The 17416-nt window shown below is 40.2% G+C and overlaps 1 protein-coding gene across 1 annotated transcript in view; it reads right to left on the bottom strand.

The window, feature by feature from the left end:
* The window catches only part of RGS17 (regulator of G protein signaling 17), a 92988-nt gene extending 77109 nt beyond the window's left edge, over window positions 1-15879 (bottom strand). Inside the window, exon 1 of the mRNA XM_032407627.1 lies at window positions 15697-15879. The gene's annotated coding sequence lies outside the window, so the exon portion shown is untranslated. The remainder of the gene's footprint in view (window positions 1-15696) is intronic.
* Between the last annotated feature and the right edge of the window lie 1537 nt (window positions 15880-17416).

The raw sequence follows: 17416 nt of genomic DNA, 5'->3' as shown, positions 1-17416 counted from the left end.
TAGGAGTGAAAGAACATATATATAAAGAACATATACATATATAAGGAATATATATATGTCTGTGTGTGTGTATATATATATATATATATAGAGAGAGAGAGAGAGAGAGAGAGAGAATATACATATACATTTTTTTGATAGTCCTGCTTTGTAAGGATCCCAAGTGCTTTACATATGATTCCCTCTGGAGTCTATTAAAAAAAAAATCAAAGATCAAACATGTATGGCTCATGGAGGCAGGCATTTTTGTGTGCTTTGTTCTCTAATAAATTTGAATCTCCCAGAACAGTGTCTGAACATAGTAAATACTCAATAAGTATTGAATGGAGCACTGGGTGTTATATGCAAACAATGAATCATGGAACACTACATCAAAAACTAATAATGTAATGTATGGTGATTAACATAACAAAATAAAAAAGTGTTAAAAAAAAAAAGAGAAACTTTACTGGATGAGTGATGTACAAAAATTCTCCCTCTCAATCATTCATGATCCAATTTACTTACAACTTTTTCCCCAAATCACTTATTCTTCATTCCCAGATTATTCCTATAAAAGCCAAATGCAGTGCAGTATTAAAAACAAACAACAACAAAATATCACAGATTATGAATATAGCTTCTGCTTTGTAGTTTGAGAGGTTTGCAGTTAAACACTGATTTCTTCCTTTCATTGTTATTATCTGAGCTTCAGTTTCCTGTTTATTCCACTACTTTTGAATGACAGGTCACTGTTCTGTCTTCAAACGGGAGAATGAGCATGTATGAAAATCTACCTTATTTCATTTTGCATTCAAAAGACTGCCTTCCCAACGAGTTTGTGAGGTATTTTTCTTTTTAACACTAATTTCTATTTTCTAAACTTGCATTCTTACTCAGTTGACACTATGATAATTTACTTTTGCTCATTACACAAAGGCAACACTTTCTAGATCGGACATCCCCATGTGGAATGATTTAACGAATTATAATTAGGAAAGTCTCTGCTTACTTGTTTGTTTTAACAACCAAACATTTCATCAATTGACTAATACCGTTAATATTATGATTAAAATTTCTCATTCAGCATACAAGGAAAACTAGATTGAGAATGTTTTATTCTATCTTCTAAGCTGCTTCTTGTCGTTTTGGATGCCTCCAGTAAAGCCATTAGAGAAAACCCAATTTGTAATAGTTGTCCCACAACATCTTTCTTCCAGCCATGAGTTAAAATGTTAGTGATTAGGAGATGAGGGAAAAAAGAACCCATTATTTCTGTGGACTCAGATAGTTTCAAGGTGCCTTTTGAGCTTATTATGCTCCATGGTTCTAAAATCCCTTGCCTGCCCATAACCTTGGGGAAATTCCACTACCCTGGCACCGCTAACTGCCCTGGACTCTGGAGGTAAAGCTCAAAATAGGGCTAAATAATCAAAATTTCTTCCAGGCACCAGGCCTGACCTTGAATGAATGAATGAATGAATAATATTATATATTTATTTTGATACAGAAACATTTTAAATTTTTCAAGAATGAATAAAACGAGTGCTCTGGATAAGTCTACGGCATTTTCCCCAAAACTTCTCCATTGATAATTTTGCTTCTCACTGCCAACAAACTTCGTCCTCTCTACACCCAAAATAAATGTTTAAAAAAGGTCTTCCTTGGCTCTGCTCCCCACCTGAGGCTGCTGTTAGCCCTCCTCCACTTAGTCCTCTCCTTAGTTCTTTCAAAAAATTCATCTCTATTGCTCCCCTCCCTTTCCGGTTCCAGTCTCTCAAGAGCTGCTTCCTAGTTCCTCATTAGTAAGGGTCTTCCCTCACCTGGCACCTCTGCTTTTCTCTTTGTATGTCAGTGACTTGATTTACATTTTAGGCAACTTTGATGCATTCTTTTCTGCTACGCACACCATGCATTCCTTACCCACATGTGCTCACACACACATGTAACACAATAGGGGTTTTACTGTTAGCTGTCAGGAGGGATCCTAAAAGGAATCGTACCTCATAGCTAATTACTCTTAGAAAGAGTCTTGCCACATTATTTATGCTAAAATAGCATAAGATAGTTTTGAAAGATACTCTTCAAAATGTAAATGGGTAATATTAAATAATCTTATCCAAAGAGAGAGAAAAGGGAATTTGCCACAATGTAGGGCCCTTTGTGCTCTTCCCACTTAGACTCCGCCCCTTAGAAACCTGATCAACGAATATTCATGAACTTACCAGTCCTGTTAGTGCCATGGCTCCTTGTGAGTAGAAAGGAAAATGTAAAAAAAAAAGAAAAGAAAAGAAAAGAAAGGAAAATGTACAGAGAATCTGTGCTCTTCTTTTAAACCTCAGTGTTCTTAAAATTCCCAGTAAAAAATACGTCATTATTATAATCATCATTCTCTTCTCAGCTACCATTTTAGGGACAACTTACCATTCCCAGCACTACCTCCATTTAGAGACTGCATCAATGCTGAACTGAGCTCTTCCCCATCCACAAAACATTCATCCCCTCCCCGTACTGCGCACCTATTCTGTTCTTGGCATTGCTCAGTGTACTAGTGTACATTCAGCCATATGGGCTGAAGGAGACTGATCATAATTTAAGAGAGCAGTAAATGCTACGAATTCATCAAAGCAGATTACTGTTAGAGAGGAACAACATGAGGCAGAGAGTCCAGAAAAGGTCTCTTTGAAGAAGTGACACCTGAACTGAAACTTGAATGAGGAGAAGGATCAGGGGAGAGTTTTTTAGGCAGAGGGAGTGGCAAACACAGAGGACAGGGAGGTTGTAAGGTGCTCAGTGCCCTCCCTCCCTCGTGTTCCCCGAACTACTCTGCTTTCTCCCTTCTAGGAGAAATAATGCTGTCCTAAATGCTGATTTTTCAGACTCAGGAGTATTCAGATGCCCAGCTAGTCTTTCACAGACTTAATGCCACATACTTGACCTTCAAGGGTTTAAAAAAGAAACAGCAACTCAAATCAAGTCTGCATCTTCAGGCAGAAACATTGTCTAATATGTCACTTTTCCTTATTTAAGAATCAATGGGATATACCCTTCATGGAATTTAGTGCCAGGAAATAAAACTTCTTCTGGAAAACTGTTTTCTTTCATTGCACAATGAGTTATAGGTAACCTGTCCTGCAACCCTTTCATTTTGGTTGCTGGAACTTCCGAGGTAAAACCTAGTGCTCCTGTTACAATAACAGCCCTGTCCATGTTTTATGGTATGTCCACCCTCTCCCCCCATTTCTTTTTGTGGCCTCTTATCTCTATTTTGTTTCACTTTCATTGCCCTGTGTGAAAGTGCTTTTATTTAAGCTGCCTCAGACCTTTTGGAAATAGATGATGTATAAATCATTAATCACAAGTGCCTTCTGGACAATCACAAGCAACTTCCTCATTGCAAAATCCCATGTGCTGCCTCGGTCCTAGTCTTACCCTCTCTGCCACATGACATAACTCAGCTGCTCTTCCTTCATAAACCTGTCTCCCTTTTCCAATCTTTTGGGGAAGATTACTATAAATATAAATAAAGTTGGTTAAAAGCAACTCCACTTCCTTGGTTTCACGGCATACTACAGTGTCTTCTTTCTCCTTTTAACACATTTTTTTTTCATTCTGACCATCTTCTGTATGAGTGTGTGTGTGCATGCACGTGTGTGTATGTGTGTGTGCGCGCGTGCACACGTGTATTTTAGTTTCCTTCTTTTCCCTCATGCCCATTCAATGCAGATATACTTTAGGATTCTATTCCAAGCTTTCCCTGCTCTCTACACTTTTATTCTTGGCAATCACCTACTACTGTCACTTTTAAGTAAAAGATTTTCGAACTGTACTTCTAGCCCCAGCGTCTCTCCTGAGTTCACATTCCAAATTCCTTGGAACCATTTGAACCTCAGAGTCAGAATGAAGTCCTGCAGTTCTTTTACCCGCCCAATCCTTAAATCTCCTCTATAACATCTTTGCCAAATGTGTGTCCACCAGGCATTTGATAGCAAACTTACTCCCTTTCAAAGCAGCCCATCTAACTAGCCAGTTTTGACCGTTAAAAAGTTATTTCCAATAGGATGGCAAAATCCATTTCTATGACACATGCCCCCCAGTTCTAACGCTATTTTTTAAAAAGATTTATTTATTTATTTGAGGGCAGGAGGAGGGGCAGAGAGACAGAATCTCAAGCAGACTCCCTGCTGAGCATGGAGCCCAAAGCAGGTCTGTCTCAGGTTCCTGAGATCATGACCTGAGCTGAAATCAAGAGCCAGATGCTTAATCGACTGAGCCACCCAGGCGCCCCTAATGCTGTTCTTAAGAGTAACATTAAGAGCTAAGATGCACTGAATACCAAACGTGTGCCAGGACCTCCGCACACATTCTCTCTCTACAACTCTGCCACGTGGTTTTATTATTCCCATTATATCACTGGGGCAATTTTTAATTAATCTAATTACTCCCATGACTCTTCTCCAAATGGTGAAATACACATATTCTCTAAGGGGAACCGCTCTATTCCAGGTTCAGAAAGTACAGATTCGTCCAATCACTTCTTACATGAACTACCGGATTTTGTTAATTTTACCATCTGTATTGCAAACCTCCAACCACGGTGTCCGGAAGGAAAGAAATTCAAAATAATAACGTTCCAGCTGTGGTTTGAATATGCAGAACTGTCACCAGCTTCACTCTAGACACCGTGTGTCTCTGCGGACGTAGCCCAAGAGCAGACCTGTCGCTTCCTACACAATCAACTAGGCTTTTAACTCTGATGGGTACATCAAACTACTTCTTCAAGTAAACTCAGCTTATTTCCTCCCTACCCTCTTCATCGGGTTGTTTTCACATCTCAGTGGCACCTGTATTACCCAGACACACAGGCTCAAATCGTCCAGCTCGGCTTCGAGGTGCCTTTCACATCTTCTAAATCTCACTGGTGACCAAGTCCTGAGGCTCGGAGTTGAACATGTTCTCAAAATGTCACCTTCCCACTGCCGTGGATTGGGCCTTTCTCTGTTTCCCAGTCCGGGCTTGGCTTCTCTCACCTGGACAGCTAAAATCCTGTTGCTGCTCCCCTCCAGCTCCCCACCATGGCCCAGACCTGATGAAGACAGTTCTTAACCCACACCCCCTCCTTGAACAGCACTGTGGTGCTCTGAGCCTGGCTGGCTTCTCACACGCATCTCAATGCTCATCAGTACCTGCCTTCTTTCTGGCCTTACCATCTTGTGATTCCCTGCAAGTATTATATACTTCTGGATAACTGTGCCACGGAGTATTTTTCGAATGCTCCTAGTTCTGCACCTTTATTTACATTGTCTTTAAGCCCAGAAGGCCTTTGTTTGCCTGTCTGCCTGTCAAAATTCTCTTTCAATAACTTGAGAAAAATGTCACAACCTCTGTGAAACTTTTGCCAGGTCCTGGGTCTGGCCATCAAAAATTAATCTAAAGTACCTGAGTTCTCGCAGCACTTTGTTTCTCTCCTAGAATAGAAGAGCAAGAGCAATTTACATACATATTTCTTTCTTCAACTGGTCTTTAGGCCCTTACATCTTAAATATGGCTTATTTAGTTTTACTATTTCCAGCTACAGAGCAGGGCTCTAATTAGTTGCATTAATTACAAGAAAGGAGCCAGGAAACAAAAAAGGTGAAACTGACGACAAGCTAAACCTGAAGAAAACTTGGCAATCTAATGCAAATACTTGGAAAATCAGACGCACACAGGCCGTATTTTTAGGCGCACCAAAAGATCACTTTCTCTGTTATTTCTGCCTCCCTCTGATTTCATTTTTCAAATTGTGGACTCTACCCTCAAACACATGAACTCTTTCTTCTTCCCTGAGATCTAACCAGGCTAGAACTCCCAGGGCTAGGGGTCAGAGGTCAGCACACTAAATGCCAAAGTTGATTTTGGTTGTAACCAGTAGCATCACTGAGTAACTACATTCGGTGATCCTACTAAGCCATAAATCCACATTCCCTTAAAAATAATCTCAATGACAATGAGCAGATAATCTTCTCCAAGCACACTTGTCACTCCTCCCCACCCCTAACTGAAATCTTAATAAATAGTTTCCCCATTAAGCCACTGCACTGCCCACTGCTCAATAAAACAAATCTTAGCATGTGCATTTATTCGTTGCAGGTATTTTAAATCAAAATGTAAAAGTCTCTTTATATCATGAAAATAAAATGGATTTTATATAAGATGGACTTTGGAATAGTTACATTTAAAAAGAAAAAATTGGAGCAGATTTTTTTTTTTTTTTAAAGATTTTATTTATTTGACAGAGAGAGACACAGCGAGAGAGGGAACACAAGCAGAGGGAGTGGGAGAGGGAGAAGCAGGCTTCCCGCTGAGCAGGGAGCCCGATGCAGGGCTCGATCCCAGGACCCTAGGATCATGACCTGAGCCGAAGGCAGACGCTTAACGACTGAGCCACCCAGGTGCCCCCGGAGCAGATTTTTAATAGATGTGAGTGAATGTTGGTATTACCCACAAATATTTTTAACTATTCAACAAAACCTATGTCAGGTCAAGAAAAGTGCTTCACATTTTTTGCTTCCTGGAATTAACATTTATTTAATGAAATTCTACATCATAAAACACCACTTGCATTACTCAGATGTTCAGTCAATGAAATTACTGAATTAATGAAAAAAAATTACCTTCTTAAGATTAGGTCACACAAATTCATGAAATTGGAAGTGGTTACATAATATAGCAGAATTATGTAATAATATATTGAATGATATACTTGAAGATATGAGTTTTTAGCTAATGGTCTTGTTTTCTGAGCCCAGTCTTCCTTCTACTTGACTTTCCTTCTCATCTCACTGGTTCTTCTCCTTGTACTCTAACTTATGCATCTTTTCCTCCTAAACACTTGGCACCAGGTCTGTTTCTCTCTCTCAACCAATGAACAAAAAGGGGAAATGCACACATACACTCAGACACTGACACATAAAATTACCTTTTCAAAATATTAAACTTTGAAGACTATACCAGTGAATAAGGATTCTCTATCTCTTGGTTTTTAGCATTAAAAATGATAAATAAATATATCCTTCCACTAAATCCAGCATTTATATAAATATGGGTGGGTCATTAGGCATTGGATTTACTAAAGATAATTTAGTCTAAAATATTTCTTCAACAGCAAAAACAGATTGCTGGACATGAGCAGGGTAAGAAAACACAGGCTCTGATAGCATAATCAAAATGGCCAATATTATTTACTCGTAAACTAACAGAGATACGAAAATCAAGCCAGTTTATTCCTGACTACCAAAAGAGAATAAAACAGCTGGGTTGTTTTATTTTCTTTTCCTGATAGATTTAATATTTGAGTTCTTGATGTGTTTTAAATTTCAGGCAAAAATTATGTAACTATCCTAAAAATTATATAAAATAACAAACACCTATTTTCTGTAAAATGTTAGATATACAAAAAGAATTGCTACTCCTTTCTTTTCAATTTATCTGTTTAGAAATAATACTTATATTACCAATCATACTACTACTACTAAAAAGAGATCAAAGGTAAGTCAAATGTCAAGTTTCACCCACACAGTAGGTGAGGATACTACTCCAATTCACAATGGAATATTTAATACTCTAATTTACATTAGAGTATTTAATACTCCAAAATACAGCATTCAGTTAGTCGTAAGTAAGTTATCTAGGTCACTGTACTGCTTTATAGCATGTCTATGCCTTAGTGCCCCCCATAAAAGATACTGGTTTTTCCTTTGTTTTTATGTAAGTCTTTTTTCTTTTTTTAAAGATTTTATTTATTTATTTGACAGAGAGAGAGAGAGAGAGATCACAAGTAGGCAGACAGGCAGGCAGAGGGAGAGGGAGAAGCAGGCTCTCTGCTGAGCACAGAGCCCGATGTGGGGCTCGATCCCAGGACCCTGGGATCATGACCTGAGCCGAAGGCAGATGCTTAACCATCTGAGCCACCCAGGCATCCCTATGTAAGTCTTGATCATACTAAACTCACAGGGCACAGGAAAATGCTGCATAGTATGGTAGTGCTGAGTAGAAATAAACTGAGAAAGAAATAGGTTCAAATCTCAAATTATCACATATGGTTACTTATTAACAGCCCAGTTAAAGGCTTAATGACAAGCAAGTTAAATTTAGTGGCTGAAATGAGGGTGTAGCTTACCTTCAAGTTAATTCATTCATAATGTCAATGTCTTTCATTACTACATATAGGTAAATTAACTATCTATTCACATTTTTCTAGGGAGGATTTGAAGTCTTTACCCTGATATTATAAGTGATATCAAATCTTCCTAGATCAAGATACATTTAGTTGCTAGGTTAAGAGGTTACCCTAATGATTTCAACAAGTAGGTACTGAAGATGGTTTTCTTTCTCCAAAATCAAATGTAATCTGAAAAGAGTATTCTGGATTTCTGGTCAATTTACTACATTACAAAAAGATTATTATCAAAGAAGGAACTACAACAGTGTCAGGAGAAAATTTTATATTTTTATTACACAGGAAATGTGAATCCTAAGGAAGGTGGGGATATCACTCCCTCTGATTCCCTTTGCTCACCCCTCCCCCAACATTTTAATATACTTTAAAAAATATTTTAATGATCATTCAGGGTAATTTTTAAGTGAGGGGGAAAAGGGCACAGTACAGATGTATACAGACATGTTCTTTAATGAGGGAGAAACTGGAGTTGGGGTGGATTCACAAAGAGCATTAAGCCTCCAGTCTTTCGTTGTCTGGATGTGGAGGTGGTTGTTAAATCATCCACCAGTGAGAGCCACTTCCTGCTTTCCCTTCCCCTTATCTGAGTCTCTGCTTCATTGCTTTCATTTGGAGGAGAGAAGTCTACACTCTGAGGTCAATCAGCCTAAAACTGCTGAATCCTAAGGAGATCCTTACTCATTAAGGATTACTCATTATGATTTGTAAACAGAATGATCAGTGCTCATTAGATAGAAGCAAAATAATAAATTGAAGAATTTATTGTGAAGTCCTTGCAGAAAGGGGCCATGTTTAATCAATTTTTGCATTAAAAAATCTTATCACAGAGGCCAGCACGTAGTAGGTGCTTAAGAGTGTTTATGAATGAATGGATGTTCCTTTCACTGGTTGGTTAAACAAGCTGGTCAGGAAAGGATAAGACAGCAAACACACAGAGAACACCTTCAACATTAATAAAGTCCCATTAGTGAAGACAAATACTGGCAAGAAATTAAAATCCCTTCAAGCACTTACCATCTACATGAGGTTTCTTGGATTAATTTAAATTATTTAACTCTAGCACAGTATCTAACACTCACATAGTGATTGCCAGTATTTGAAACCTTTTTGCAGACATAATTTCATTTAATCCTTGCACATTTTTGAGATCTACACTATCAGGTCTTCAATTTTATAAATGATGATACCAAGGCTCCATAAAGTTAAGGCTAAATTTCTGGTTATTTGAATCCCAAATCTGGGCTCATTCTACAGAACTCCATTCTCTGCTTTAAAAAAGTGCCTTTCTTTCAAGGGTGATTTTCCACATTCTTTTTCACATCTTCTAAATTAAATCACATAGATTGCCACTTTTCATATAGCAGACTTTCAAATATTTGTTGATTTTGATTAACTGAAGACTGACTAAGTGGAAGAGGTGAGAGAAACAGGGTGAAGACATGGGTTTGTCTTCCTAGAACCAAAACTGATTCATAGAATCTCTAGATTAGATAGCCTTTCATAACACACCCAAAACAAGCCCCTGCCTTTCACTGAGACTAGAATAGAGACGGTGTTGTCAACTTTAACAAAAGAGTTTTCACTGGATTTAACTCACTATGCCATTGGGAAGACCTGAGATAACTGAAGAAATGAAATAAACACTTACCTGCTCATTTCATTTATGTCATAATTTCCCTTGGGTTGTGTCTGTTTTATTGTAATGTCATGGCTCTTGAATTATAACCTTTGTATTTCAATAGACAATCAGCAGTACTACGAAAAGCCTGTAACCTAATACAAGGAAGTAAGTATTTGCTTTGTGAACCACATTCACTGTCTATAATAAAATTATATTTATTGACACAGATTTTTAAAAAAATCTCAAACACAAAGTTTAAGAAATTCAGAGAGCTTTTAGATACTTATTACTCATGCTAGAATTCCAAGTATGAAGCATTTATATAATTTAATGAAAAAGCCTACACATCTAGTAAAGAGTAGAGCAAGAATTCAAATCCAGTTCTCTTTGAAACAAGATCTCTCCTTCCACCACAACTTACTGCTTTTCCTATTGGGACCTCCCATTCATTATAAATTCCAAGTTCACTCATGCTGAATTACTGAGGTTTTACTATATTTGATAAACCAGAACCAGCAGTCATATAACTGTTTACCCTTTCTAGGTAGTTTCTTATCTAAGGGACTTTGCAGATTTTTCCAGCTAAATACTCAAGCTTTTGAAACCAAATTTGTCAAAAGTTATGGAATTTAAAAAGTCAAAACCAGGAGCTTATAAGATGCTGAATCATGTGAAACACTATAGATACAGAATTCATTAACAGACTAGATTAGATTTTCACCTTTTAAATATTTAAATTTTACCTCCAGCTGAAAATCTGAGATAAGATACAATTCCAATCTGATGCGGTTTTATAATTCAACTTAATTGATTGCATTCTGATGAGAAACTTCAATGAATGCCCTGCAGGTCCTCCAGCTACTCCTATATTTCCTTTTAAATCTCAGGAAAACCCACAAGTTCTCCTACAGCATTGGCAATGACAGAAACAATCCATGAAAATCTGGGAACTGATCATGTAGTAAGGTGTGAGTGTGTGTGAGCACAGTGCTCAAACAGAAAAACAGCATACCCTAACTATTAAGTGACCCTGGGCTTCTGAAAGGGAACGCCCAGGTACAGTGACAGGTGGCACTATGTTATGGACAGCAAAGCAGTCCTAATCCTGTGGCTGATCCACCTCCAGACTTTGGTGATGTTTGCTCCACTCCAGCTAAGCTGGAGTCTGGTTCGGCCGCAAAGATCTCTGGAGTCTCTGCCACATGCCCTCTTTGTCACTAAGCATTTCCTTTCTTTGTTTGCTTCTGCCATTTTTAAAAATTCACATTAGCACTTAAAGAAATAAGAAAAATACACCAGAACACCAAGAGAAAAATGGGCAAAAGACTTGAACAAGCCATCCTTTAACACCAAAAAGAAAAAAAAATGGGACATGTCAAAAAAGTTATTAGCATTAGTGACAAAAGAAATAAAAGTTTGAAAAATACCATTTTCACCTATCAAGTTAGCAAAGATTTTTCAAAAGATGATATTATGTTGGTGAGAACTGGAGGTTCTGGCTAAGCATCAAGCCTACACAAACACACACACACACACATACACACACATACACACAAAATGCTAAACAGATAAGCAGACAAAAGCCAGGCATAAGGATGTACATCAGTTACAATAGTAAAATATGGGAAATAACATAAAAATCTAAAAATAAAACAAAGGCTAAGTAAATTAAGATGTCCATACATTGAATTATTTTCCAGTTACTAATTGTATTAAAAATACCAAAACTGGCTTTAAGTTTTGGTATTTTAAATTTTACCTCCAGCTGAAAATCTGAGATAAGATACAATTCCAATCTGATGCGGTTTTATAATTCAACTTAATTGATTGCATTCTGATGAGAAACTTCAATGAATGCCCTGCAGGTCCTCCAGCAGGGAAGGGAAATTTCTTGGGAAACACCAACAAAGTAATGCTAATTTTTAAAAAAGTATGAAATTTTACAATATGATTCTAATTATTTAAAAAAATAGTACACATTATGCATAATGGGGTAAACTACCTTGTAACTTCAATAGCAATTCTCTGGGCATTGGGATAATTATAAGTTCTTAGTACATGCCAGGCATATGTTCAGCACCGTATATACACTGCATTACCTTTATGCTTACAAACATCTTAGGAAGTGGGTCTTTATCCCTGTTGAATATCCGAAGAAACTGAGACTCAGAACAGGTAAGTAACATGACCACCCTGAGAAAGCTCTTACATGGAGAAGCCAGGACATAAGCTAGGGTCAGCTTGACCCAAAGTTCCTATTCATCATATCCATGTAATCTTAATTTTCTGTTTCATATATTTTTATGTGCTCTAGGGGATCTAAAATAAGCATTTAGTGCCTTTATAATTTGTAAACAAATCAAGAATACAAATGTTATATTAATAGTATGCATATTCACAGAGTGACAATTCTAAAAATTGCTTCCTTCAAAGATGTTAGACCATGAATAGGATCTTTAGGATCTCAAACAAGTGTACTTAGTAATGAGCATGAGCACTCCTTTTAATAAATGTAATCCCAAAGGCTTTCATGAGCCACATCAATTCTGCAACATTTATTCATTTAAGAAATACTTATTTAACACCTGTCTTTTGCCAGATATTGTGCTAGATGTTGGCACAATAGCAGGAGAACCAGTCTAAATGACTTTCTTTGGATAGTAGGAAAGTCTTTGGGGGATAAGTGGAGAGGGAAAGAGATAGGGAAGATAAGACTTGTCAGTCTAACACTGAAAGTCCTGGCTACATACATCTAAGGAACGTTTTTTTTAAACTTTCCATGAAAACTTATAATATTTCTGAGGATCCAGGACAACCCCCTGTTAATGTCATACAATCTGAAACCTCTACAATGCATTCATACTTTTACTCTAATTATACTAGTCAGATGAACTAAAATGCTTTTACACATCACATAGTATTATTCTCCTGCACAGGGCATATATTTGCTTTCCTGGGTGGTACAATATTTTCATTGTTAAGTAAGCAGAGCTGGACTATCAGAAAAAGGATTCTTAGCAGAAATGCAGTTGGATGGATTTCCATTCCTCTTGGCTCCATATCTCTTTGTCCATGCCCACCTTCCACTTTTCCAGAAAAGCTCATGTCTTTCAGCAAATGACTTCTAATGCAAAGGCCATTGTCTCTACAACTGTAGATTAACAGGTAAATGCTTTCTTACTTTTTAGCTTATGAGTCAACCAAAATTTTTATCAATTTAGATTTAGATCATTTACTTTTACTTGGCTGTTATAATAAGATCAAATAAGTTAGAATACACATATTATAAATAAATATATATTTCTCCTTGTCTACAAAGTCCCAGGCCCTAGTGGTAGGAAATGTTAAGGAATATTACTATTAAGAAAAAGTATAAGAAGTCCATATGGATGACAATGACTTAGACTTTCAATATTGAGTTCAAATAAATTTGGACCTTGTAGGGAGATCCCTAAAAGCAGAGAGGTATCTATTTGAGAAGGAAAACCTGGGATGCCTTAGAATTGAACACAGACAGCAAATTAACTCTCCTTGTTAATTCTCTTCCATTTGGACTAAACACCAAGGAATCATTGAGAAACCAGAGCAAAAAAACATCTAAGTTGGTATAATAGATACCTTACGTTGTTTGTAAATTAGGTGGTTTTCTTCATCTTTCAGACCACAAATTTAGGAGGAAGGATGAGTGCCCATAGTTCTGAGATCAGATGTCACTGACATGGAGATTCATCTTATTTAATAAATTATACCATCCAATCTTCTCATAATAATAAACACTTGTTTTATCATCTCGGAATATCATAAACTACCCTCCCATGGTTTCTCTAAATATAGTTTTTTTTTAAGATTATAAAAATACTCAGTAAATCTACTCTCCCATGAGTGTGCTAATTATTGTTTTAGTTCATGCTAACAGAAGAAATGGCTTAATAACAGTAACTTAACTGGAGGAGATCAAATTGCTCATTCATTTAAACTAATGAGTACAAATCACCTTTGCATTTGATATTAGTGCTATAATGTATATTTCACGGGTACCTGCTACTATTACTACAAAAGTCTTTAGAAACAAATACAATTTAAAGTGTTTCAGTTTTCAAAATTATTTAATACACATAGTGTCTAGGAGCTATGCGACCAGGAGGAAAACATTATTTTCTACTACAACGGTAAAAACTGTTTCTCATATTTCCAATTAAATGATTTCAGAAGGATTCATTACCGGGAAAACCGGTATGTATGAACGCCGGAAATGCAGATAACATCCAGTCTCAGAAATGTTTATTCTAAATGGGAACCAAACTATAAGATTTCTATTATTTATGATAGCCTTCCCATGATGGAAATAATCTCCCTGTAAAATAATCTAACAGAAAGGAAGGAAGGAAGGAAGGAAGGAAGGAAGGAAGGAAGGAAAGAAAGAAAAGAAAAGAAAGGAAAAGAAAGAAAGAAAGAAAGAAAAAGAAAAAGAAAGAAAGAAAGAAAGAAAGAAAGAAAGAAAGAAAGAAAGAAAGAGAAAGAAAGAAAGAAAAAGAAAGAAAGAAACAACTATGGGAAGCTTTCAAAGTTCTCCAGACAAACCTTCCAGAGACTCTTTTAAAGGAGGAGCCATTTATCGAAGGGTCAGGGAGGTTAGGAAAACTATGCCGGGAGCCAGGGTCAGTCTTCCTGGAGCGACTAAGATTGTCCCAGGTGAGCAGTGTCCCGGGCTCCGGATGGAGGCGGAGAACGCAGGGCGGGTCCCCGCACGGCGGGCATCTTTTTGGCCAGGCGACCCCTTCTCAGTCTCCAGGAGCCCAGCGACACCCGAGGCTGGCGCGGGCTGCCCGGGACGCGCTGCCAACAGCCTCCCGCTCGCGAGGAGCATCTCCCCATCCGCGGCTTCCGAGGCCAGCTCCGTCCCTCCGCCATCCTCAAGTCCTCCGACATTTTTCACGGAGACAGGGAGGTAGGGAGAAGAGGAAACGGCCGAGCGTCTGCATCCAGACTCTGCCGCAGCACAAGAAGAGGAGAGGAGGAAGGAGGCTGGCGAAGAGGAAGCTATTAAACTGTGATTCCATCCATAATAAAAAGAATCATCATCACCCCCAGCAGGGGAGTCCCGGATACACCCACCGGGGCAGTGGCTAAGGGGTTTGGTGGGCGTTCCTCCTCCTGGTCCCCCCGGTGGCTGTGAGACCTACCCTAAACCGAGCACACAAAAACTCCCTTTCCTACGACTAACGGGAGGGGAGGAACAAAAGAGACCCCCACGCCCTACACACACACACACACTCAGATAGCTCACCGATGCTCTAGGTATGCATTTTGCAATCCCTTTGACTTACACATACCCCACCTGGTTAGTGCATTTAACTAAAGGTAATGAAAGAAAAAAAAATACCACCCCGAGGTGATCGGTGGATTGGGCACCGTTAATTTCACATTCGGTTTTCTAACAAACAACCACGAAAATCCCGCAGGACCTCGCGGCCCCGCGGGGTCCCTGCCGCCCCCGGCCCTCTCTGCCGGTTCCCCGAAGGCGCCCAGGTCGCCGCTGCAGACCCGACCGAGGGCTCCCCGGGCGGGCAGGACACTCGCCCAGCCTCTCCGCAGCAGCTGGAGGGCGGCGAGCGGACCGCGCGGTGGCAGCAACGCGGGATTCAACTTCCCAAACCTGCGGCGCGGCCCCCGCTCCCTCCCGCGGCGCCGCAGCCGGCGCCAAGACCCCCGCGCCCGCAGACACCTCCGCCTGGGCTCCGGCAGTTGCACTCTCCGCCCCCTCTCTCCTTCACCTCCCCCAGCCACCACCTTTTAAAAATTCATCCATCGGTGCAAAGCAGACATTTTGATGTCATTTACTTAGCACCGCTCGGTTTCAGAGGCAACATCTTACCCAGTCGCCTGGAGGTGTGGGCAGCGCACCGATGGGTCCGGGGGCGCGAGGCTGGGCTGCTCGGTCCTCTAGCGGAGCGGGTTTGCTGCCATCCGCCCAACTTCAGCACCCAGCGGGCGAGGAGAGAGGGAGAGAGGCTAGGATGGAGGGGAGAGGGGAAGGGGAGGAGGGAGGGTGGGCGGGGAGGGAGCGGGAGCCGCTCGGCAGCGCGCATGCGCCCCGCGGGCGGGCGCAGCCCCTCGCCCGGCTCGGCCCGAGGTGCCGCTTCTTCCCCCGGCGCGCGGCCGCGTGAGTCACGGCCCCGCCCCTCCCGGCGGCCCGGCCCCCGCGCGCTCGCCTCGGCTCCGCGCCCACGGTGCGGGGGTCTACCGCGGAGCTTCGCGGGGAGCCTCGGGGACCTGGGAGCCTTCCTTGATTGGAGAGGCTCTGGCGGCTGGGCTCCTTCAACTTCACGTTCGCCCGCAGCCCGCGTTATTTTCTCGTGCGCTCTGGGAGACTGCTGGAAACCAGAAGCTTGTCTTTAAAGGGGGGGGGGGGGCTGGGGGGGAGCTGCAGCAGCGCACTCCCAGGGGAAGCAGGTCCTGCGTGGGGCTTCAAGGAACTGTGGAGTTAAGCAAGTTTTGTTCACGAAAGGACTCGACCGTATGAAGAGTTCTTTACTTTATTGACGTCCTCACCCAGAAATCTGACCCTTTTCCCTTAAGAATTATTTCAGATCTGGTCTGGGGGCATATATTCTGTCCCAGGCGTCTGGGACACTGGAACCAGAGTTTTGAGCGAGAAAAGCCGATGACAAGGCAAGAGTCGTGAATTACTAACAGAGATGTTGATGCTAGGGGCCTGGAGCATCCTTTGGGGACAGCTCGGTAGCTATCAGGTCTGATAATTGTTCCCTTCGCTAGCGGAGCCCAGCTTGGTAGTGAAGAAGCTTTGGGTGCTTAATGCATCATGAGCGCTAGATTGCATCTCCGATGATTAAATTGAAGTGTTTGTGAGGGCGAATTAGGGAAGCGGGTGTCTCTCTTCAGATGTGACATCTGTGGGAAGAGGAGTGAGTTCCTGGCTGGAATGATTAGGCTTTTTTCTTATACCTCCTTAAAACTGTTTACTTGTAAATATATGTGATTTCCCATTGCTTTGTGTGCGTCCCTACATTCAACCAGTGTAATTCTTATTTCAGGCTCCCTTACTGAACAGCCTCCTGGCTTTCCCCCATCCCCTTCTCTATCTACTTGAGTTAAATATATGTTTCAGGTTTTGCTCCAGGGCCTTCTTTCTCTAGCCACATCATGGCTTTGGGTACTAGTGTTCTTCAAAGTGTATCCCCTGGACTGCTGTTGGTCTGGAAATTGTTCCTTACTGGTCTGTAATGAGAGAGAAGTACAGAAACTGAGAGTAACATTTAGAAACTTTCATAGCATGCCTTGGTATCCAAGCACATTAGTCAGTTGTACTTTGTATGTCTTATTTTATTTGTAAGGTAATTCATTTTTGTTGGATTTTATAGAAGTATTGGTCCATTATGCAGAAATATAAATTAAAAGAAAGTTTTTTTTCAAAACAAAAGTTGAAAAAATTAAGTTTTATGGTTTGGGCAGCCCCAAACTCTGTATCACTCCCAGATTTATATCTTCAGTCCTGATCTCATGGAACACTTTTACGTTCTCAACTACCTTTATGGCTCCATTTGAAGAATAATTATACTGGTTAATATTTATTG

This window comes from Phoca vitulina, unplaced genomic scaffold (genome assembly GCF_004348235.1).
Source record: "Phoca vitulina isolate PV1807 unplaced genomic scaffold, GSC_HSeal_1.0 scaffold9, whole genome shotgun sequence".
NCBI lineage: Eukaryota > Metazoa > Chordata > Mammalia > Carnivora > Phocidae > Phoca > Phoca vitulina.
Note: the sequence above shows the minus strand (reverse complement) of the source record. Positions and strands in the feature narration are given on the sequence as shown.